Raw genomic sequence first — 6,782 nt, 5'->3', positions numbered from 1 at the left:
ACCAATTTAGGATGACCTACCACATGAACAAGGAAGAGGTCATCCTAAGTAAGCTCCAAGGTCTCCTTAGGGTTGCTGAGAGCAACCTCAAGGACAAGTCTGTTGCACCCACTCCCAATCCACCCGCTGCTCCTGTTTTGGCCATTGGGCAAGGAAGAGGAAAGAAGAGAAAGGCTTCGTCTAAGAACCATCGCAAGGTTAAGTCCCGAGATGGTGCCTCTTCTAGTGGGACCAAAGTTGATCCCGCTAAACCCTGTCCTAACCCAAAGGAGGCAGAGTGCCACCATTGCCACAAAATAGGGCATTAGAAGAGAAGCTGCCCAGAATACCTGCAAGCTATCAAGGAAGGAAAGATCAAGCCATCTTTTGCAGGTATATACACAATTAAATCTAATGATTCATCTCATGCTATTTCTTGGGTTCTTGATACAGGGTGTGGTTACCACATTTGTTCTGATTTACAGGCACTAAGAAGAAATAGGGATGTGGAGCATGGAAGAATAAATCTAATCATGGGGAACAGAAGATCGTCGCCTGTGACCAAGATTGGAGTGTATTCTCTAGTGCTTAGGAATGGTTTATGTTTAGATTTGAATAATTGTTGCTATTCGCCAGAAATGGCAAGAAACATCATTTCATTTCATGGTTTGTTTAGACAAGGATTTAGATTTTCTTTTAATAATGAGAATGGTTCTATTTGTGCTTATCTAAATGGTGTCTTATATTTTGAAGCAATGCCATGTAATGGAATTTATGAAACTGTTATGATTGTAGATAACCTAGGAAATGATGTTTTATGCATGGATTCGTCCAATAGTATGGATAAAGCATGTTTGTGGCATTGTCGTCTTGGACATGTCAACAAGAAGCGCATAGCCCGACTCCAAAAGGATGGAGTGTTGGAGTCATTCGACCTTAGGGAAGATGACACGTGTGAGTCTTGTTTACTTGGAAAGATGACCAAGTCACCCTTCACTGGTTCTTGTGCAAGGGGTGAGGGTTTGTTGGATCTCATACATACCGATGTATGTGGACCCTTTAGATCCACCACAAAGGATGCAAACCGCTTCTATGTGACTTTCACCGATGATTATAGTAGATATGGGTATATTTACTTAATCAAGCAAAAGTCAGAAACGTTTGAAAAGTTCAAAGAATTCAAACATGAAGTGGAGAATCAATTGGGCAGGAAAATCAAGATGCTTCGATCCGATCGAGGAGGAGAGTACCTAAGTCTTGAATTCCACGATTATCTTAAAGAATGCGGAATCGTTTCGCAATTGACGCCACCTAGGACACCGCAGTTGAATGGTGTGGCAGAAAGGCGTAATCGAACCTTGTTGGACATGGTTCGTTCTATGATGAGTCGTGCTTCACTACCTATCTCTTTCTGGGGGTATGCCTTAGAGACTGCCGCCCATATCCTTAACCTAGTCCCTACAAAGAAGGTTGCCAAAACACCTCACGAGATGTGGACAGGGAAAGCTCCCTCGTTGGCACATATCAAGGTTTGGGGTTGCGAGGCTTTCGTAAGACGAGATACTCACGACAAGCTCGAACCTCGTAGTGAGCGATGTATTTTCATCGGCTACCCGCAGAAATCCTTTGGATATCTCTTCTATAGACCAAGTGACAATGTTGTCTTCGTTGCAAGGAGAGGGGTTTTCCGAGAGCGAGAACTCATAAGCCAAGGAGACAGTGGGAGGCAAATCGAGCTTGAAGAGATTCAAGAGTCAAGTGATGAAGGAACCTCTACCGCTGGCACTCAACCCGAGGAGGAAACTCCGGTTGAACCAATTGACAAGTCCTTACCTCTAAGACGTTCTGAAAGAGTTAGAGTTCAACCCCAGTTATATGGGTTTCATATTACTACCGAAGGGGATACGTATATTAGTGATGGTACACTAATAAATCTAGATGAACCTAAAAGCTATAAGGAAGCCATGGCAGGCCCGGAGTCTGCGAAATGGAAGGAGGCAATGGACAGCGAGATTCAATCCATGTATGATAACCAAGTTTGGAATTTGGTTGATAATGTGCCCGGACGTAAGACCGTTGGGTGCAAATGGATCTTCAAGAAGAAGACCGACGTGGATGGAAATGTACACACATATAAGGCGCGATTGGTTGCGAAGGGCTTTACTCAAACTCCCGGAGTTGACTATGATGAGACCTTCTCACCAGTTGCGAAAATAAAGTCTATTAGGGTGATGCTAGCCATTGCTACATTTCATGATTATGAAATATGGCAGATGGATGTCAAGACCGCTTTTCTTAATGGAAAGTTGGCTGAGGATGTTTACATGGCTCAGCCAGAGGGTTTTGTCGATACGAAGCATCCGAATAGAGTGTGCAAGCTTGAGAAGTCCATTTATGGGCTTAAGCAAGCGTCTCGCAGATGGAATCTTTGTTTCGATGAGAAAGTCAAAGAGTTTGGATTTGTACGAAGCGAAGATGAATCATGTGTATATGTCAAAGCCAGTGGGAGTATAGTTAGCTTCCTCGTTCTGTATGTCGATGACATACTACTCATAGGAAACGACGTCCCGACACTGCAGGATGTTAAGTCCTGGCTCGGGAAATGCTTCGCTATGAAGGACCTCGGAGAGGCTTCCTATATTTTGGGAATAAGGATAGTGAGAGATCGAAGTAAGAGACTAATAGGACTTAGTCAGAATACTTACTTGGATAAAGTACTAAAACGTTTTAGTATGGAAAATTCGAAGAAGGGAGAATTACCGATACAAAGTAATGCCAAGTTGAGTAAGACTCAAAGTCCGAGCACAGAAGCTGAGATAGCAGAAATGAGCCGAGTTCCATACGCTTCCGCAGTTGGCTCAATCATGTATGCTATGACTTGTACTCGCCCTGATGTGGCCTTTGCTTTGAGCATGGTCAGTAGATATCAAGGGAACCCTGGCAGAGCCCATTGGATTGCGGTCAAGAATATACTTAAGTACCTTCGGAGGACGAAGGAATGGTTTTTAGTCCTCGGAGGGAGTGATGACTTGAAGGTGCGAGGGTATAGTGACGCCAGTTTTCAGACCGACAGGGACAACTACCGTTCGCAGTCGGGCTGGGTCTTTACCCTGAATGGAGGAGCAGTTACTTGGAAAAGTTCCAAGCAGGAAACAGTAGCTGATTCAACGTGCGAATCAGAGTACATTGCAGCAAGCGAAGCGTCAAAGGAGGCAATATGGTTGAAGAACTTCATCGGTGATCTTGGAGTTGTACCTGCCATACAGGAGCCTATGGAAATTTTCTGTGATAATGAAGGAGTGGTTGCCTTAACCAAGGAACCGAGGGATCATGGTAGATCTCGACATATCGACAGAAAGTATCACTTTATTAGACATCGAGTAGAAGAAGGACATCTCGTGGTTAAGAGGATATCATCAGAAGATAACCCAGCAGATCCGCTTACGAAGGGACTGAGTAGGGTTAAGCACTTGCAGCACGCTAGGAGCATTGGGCTGAAGGATGATACTAGTTTAGATTAGATAGTTTTAGAAACATGTAATAGATAAATGTAATTGACGTTTGATGATTAAATAAAGGAGTATTATTTATGAGTAAAGTTACTGTCTTATGTTAATTGTTTAACTATTGTTTCACTTTGCATGTTTTGACTTCCGGAATAATTGAGTTATTAAGAATAATTGAATTATTCGAATGATCCACAATCGTTCATATGTTGGAAGTAGATATGAAAGAAGATTGTCATGAATTGGTATGTAGATTGTCTAAATGGTATTAGACATAGCAAAGGTTTGCTGCAACGTTCATGAGTGCTTATGAACAAGTTTTGAGCATTGGAATAAACCCGCGCTTGCTGGAATCACTTTACGGAACGTGACAAAAGTGATCGCAAGACGATAATATCATATGGTCTTAAAACCTAGATATATGGTTTATTATTTACTAATTGGTTGTGCATTGATAACGCGAAACCGCATCAGTAAATTGATGTTATAAAACGCATTGTTGTGTATAGCTGATTAGTGGATAAGTAAATGCATATAAGTCGAAGTTTATCTGTTACTTTTATCCTAAGAGGGTAAAAGCGATATCACGGTCGCTCGATGATTTGATTTGACTTATGTGTCGGGCCCGGTCAGGACTGAATTGATGTGTTCAATTAAGTTCTATGTCAAATGAATCTGAGATCGAGAAACCAACTGCTGGACAATTAGTTCCGTAAAAATTGTCCGCACAATATCTAAACAGAGGACTGTACGATCCCTTATCTAAAGGACAGGTTACTGATGAGATCAGAGTTCAGCAGCGTCTTTGAGAGCTACGATTGCTAATCGAGTTGTACGTTACATTTATGGTTACTAGACTTATCCAAGTGGGAGACTGTTGGATTAGTGTCTAAGCCCGTAACCATATTTGGTAAATACTTGACCCGGTTATGCATGGTCCTTTTGGGTTGCCTTCACCAAAGCAACTTGACTGGAGAAATTAAATAGAGAGAGAGGTTATTATGATTTATTCATATGTTATAAGAATAATATATTAAAGGAGAAATCATATTTGTTTAATTAATATTGGTCAATAATTAATTAAGAATTAATTTTGTGATCAAGTGTAATTAATTAAACTAGAGGGGCTGAATTGTAATTATGTAATAGTTGCAAAATAGGGCAATGGTTATCCTTGTTAAAGGATGGACGAATTCAAGGATAAGGATATCCTTAAAATCGTCCAAGGTCCAAGAGATAAGGGTTTTTCAAGGCTTATCTTGTGGTTGCTTGGTGGGCAAGTAACTGGATAAGGATAAGGACTGAAACTCTAATCCCAACCCTATATAAAGACCCCTAAGGCCTTAGGATTTCGTCCACTTGATCCCTAGAGCATCTAAGGACGATTTCTACCTCCTCCCTTCTCTCTCTATAGCCTCTCCAATTGCTTGTGGTGTTTGTGAGCCATTAGAGGCACTACACTTGTGGTGCTTGCTTTCAAGACTTAGGGTTTGAAGATTTAAGTTGTTATTGCAATATAACAACAAGAGGTATGTGATCTAACCTTATATATGAATTTCGAAAATAGCAAGCTATATTAGGGTTTTATTCATGTGTTCATAATGTTGTATATCTAATAGTGAAAACATAGATCCAATTCTAGGGTTGCATGCACACATAGGATTGTATGTCTAAAACCCATCATGTTCAATGTGCTTTCCCATGTTATTATGATAATGAGTTATACCTTTGACCACGAAGTGTATGAGATAAGCATCACTTGGGTACTGGTATGTAGTCTTTGGCCATGAAGTGTATGACATAATCATCACTTTTGCAATAGCAAAATACAAAGACAAGGCCGAAAGCCTGTGTATTCTAGCAAATTGATATTCTGAAATTATAATTTCTGCGTCACTTGGGCTGAAGTCTTATTGATGTATATCAAGTATTGAAATTGTTATGTCTCATTGATTACAAATCTTTGAATCAGATTATTCGTTGATATGGAAAGCCTGTCATATGATACTCACTTGTCTTTCTTGTTCCTTGTCCCTCTTTGCTTCTGTCATATTGATATGTATATGGCATAATGTTATATTGTAACTGTTATTGAACTCACTAAGCGTCACCCGCTTATCCCTCTCAATGTTTAAACTATTGCAGGTGATAAGCATTCGATATAGTTTTATACTGGTAGAAGATGTAGAATAGATAATATTATAACTTTTGTAATGTATTCCTGGGAAAATATGTAATATATAAAACTTTGTAACAATCTTAATAGTCAGTTTGTATCCAGTCTATGTAAATAAATTATCAATGTAAAATATTGTTTTATGAATATGCATGTAGCATGTTTTTGAGTAACAATGTTTTCAGAAATACGAAAGTTAGGGTCTCACATTATCATTTTTAAGAAATTTAGTATTGTGTTTGTTGTATTATGTTCAGCTGGTAAATACTTTTGCAACAATATTAACTTGTTGAACAAATCAATATCGATGTCTGAGATATAACCATTTTCCAACCTATTTTCATATTGTTTGTATTATTCAAACATTCGTTCCAATTAACCAATAGTTTTTGATGAAATATATACACAAAAAATTATATACACAAAATATTGAATCCTGAAACATATTTGTATTTTTCTTTGGATATAGATAATTTCATTAAACTATTAGTAGATTTTAGAATTTCTGATTAGGTTTTGATTTTTTTGATAATCATTAATTGTTTTTTATAATTCAAATGACTTCAAGATTATAACCAAATTCTACGGTGTGCATATAAGAAATCGATGGCCAATTTTATTTAATAATAACTCATAAAAATGTATTTTACGAATATACCAACACTATAACTATATATTTGTCCTAAAATTTGGAGGCCCCTTAAAATCGGAGGCCCCGTGCGACCGCACCTCCCGCACACCCAGCCGCCACTGGTCGTCGGCGGGGCTACTTCTTCTTCTTTCGAGAGGAGAAGAATAACATAGTTAAAGTAGGCCAAGTCGGTAGCCTTTTCTGTAACTCTTGGGAGAAGGTACCAATTGATAGCCTCGATAGTCTTAATTATAAATAATACAAGTAATAACAAGGATAAGTAACGTATAAATGAAGGTTGTATACAAAAAATTTCAATGGTTTTACTATTAAATTCTTATTAAAAACTTTACTATGCGAGAAAACTTGAATGCCTTTAAATATAAATGACAATTAAGTGGGCTTCACATGCAACTAGAAATAATTGAAATATGAAGCTATTGATCAAAAAATTTCACGTATTTTGTACCGATAAAAATGATCTTTAAGG

This window comes from Lactuca virosa, chromosome 4 (assembly GCF_052849685.1).
Source record: "Lactuca virosa cultivar CGN04683 chromosome 4, Lactuca_virosa_CGN04683_v6, whole genome shotgun sequence".
Taxonomy (NCBI): Eukaryota; Viridiplantae; Streptophyta; class Magnoliopsida; order Asterales; family Asteraceae; genus Lactuca; species Lactuca virosa.
Note: the sequence above shows the minus strand (reverse complement) of the source record.